Source organism: Protopterus annectens, chromosome 3.part1 (assembly GCF_019279795.1).
Source record: "Protopterus annectens isolate FY-2018-M chromosome 3.part1, PAN1.0, whole genome shotgun sequence".
Taxonomy (NCBI): domain Eukaryota; kingdom Metazoa; phylum Chordata; order Ceratodontiformes; family Protopteridae; genus Protopterus; species Protopterus annectens.
The window spans coordinates 1,880,744,709-1,880,746,381 of NC_056732.1; positions in this window are offsets into that span (position 1 = coordinate 1,880,744,709).

Sequence of the window (1,673 nt, forward strand, 5' to 3'; positions counted from 1 at the left end):
CGGGCACTTTGCGATATTTCGAGGACGCCGTCGGGTACCGGGGAGGTCGGACGCCCCCGGCCGATCTGAGACCCTCTCTCTCCCTTCCGGACTTCCGTGGGGGAGGGAACCTTCCCGGCCTTCCGCTTCTACCGGGGCGGGAGAGCTCTCCCTCCCAGGCTAGGAATCTCCCGCAGGCTGCCGGATCACTCTGTGTCCCCCGTGCCCTCGGAGCCTTCTCGGGGGACCTCCCTCTGTTCCAGGCCGGCCCCGCGGAAGTCCCCCCGGCCGCCGAGGGGCAGATCCGCTCTCATCGGGACTCCCGCGGCCCGCTCCTTTCCGGTCCAGAGCTCCACGGTCCCCGTCTCCCCCAGATCTCCTGGAGGCTGCCTGGCAGGGCCGTGTCCCGCGTGCCCTCGGAGCCGCCAGGGGGACCTCGCTCCGATCCCGGCCGGCCCCGCGGTACTCCCCCCGGCCGCGGAGGGGCGGATCCGCTCTCATCGGGACTTCCGCGGCCCTACGCTTTCCCGTCCAGAGGGGTTCCGGCCACTTTGCGATATTTCAAGGACGCCGTCGGGACTTCCGCAGCCCGCTCCTTTCCGGTCCAGAGCTCCACGGTCCCCATCTCCCAGGCTGGAGCTCTCCAAGCCCGGCCATTTTCGGCACCTCTCTCCCTTCCGGACTTCCGTCCCGGAAGGGGCCGAGGTCAGGGCGCTCCTCTCCCGGGTGGGAGCTCTCCCAGCCCGGCCGTTTTCGGCCCCTCGCTCCCTTCCAGACTTCCGTGGGGATGGGACCCCCCTCAGGGCTTCCGCTTCTACCGGGGCGGGAGAGCTCTCCTCCCGGGTTAGATATCTCCTGGAGGCTGCCAAATCGCTCTGTGTCCCCCGTGCTCTCTGAGCCTCTCGGGGGGACCTCCCTCCGATCCTTCCCGGCCTCGTGGAACTCTGCTGGGCTGCGAGGCCTCTGACAGTCTCTCATCCAGGCTTCCGCGATGCCGGTTCTGCCCTTTGCCCCCCGCGTGGGGCTTTCAAACTCGCGGTGGAGACAGCCCGGGGTCCTGGCATCCCTGCGCATTTCGCCACTCGGGTCCCACTGCCTCCCCCGCTGCGCGGGGCGCCGTCGAAGCTGCTCCGCTCCGAGCCTCCTGGCCCGCGGCCCCTCACCCCCTGCGTGCCGCCGTTCGCAGGGCCTCATCCCCATGGTGCCGGGTGGTCGACCGGATGCTGAAGAGATGCCCGCGGACGGACCCGGGTGCGAGACGCCATGGCGGCTGTATCTCTGCACCCCTGAGGGCCGGGAGGCTGGGATCGGGGACCTGGCTTCCGGGGCAGGCCCTCGGCCAGACCGCGCCATCCGCCGACTCCCCCGGCCGGCCCCAGGTGCGAGACGCCACGGCAGCCGTATCTCTGCACCCCTGAGGGCCGGGAGGCCGGGATCAGGGACCTGGCTTCCGGGGCAGGCCCTCGGCCAGACCGCGCCATCTGCCAACTCCCCCAGCTGGCCCCGGGTGCGAGACGCCACGGCGGCCGTATCTCTGCACCTCTGAGGGCCGGGAGGCCGGGATCGGGGACCTGGCTTCCGGAGGAGGTAGTGTTGTCGCCTCACAACAAGACGTTGTCCCGTTCGATTCTCAGCTACAGCATCTTCTGTGTGGAGACATGCGTGAATGGGCGTACCTTCGTTCAAGGTTGTAT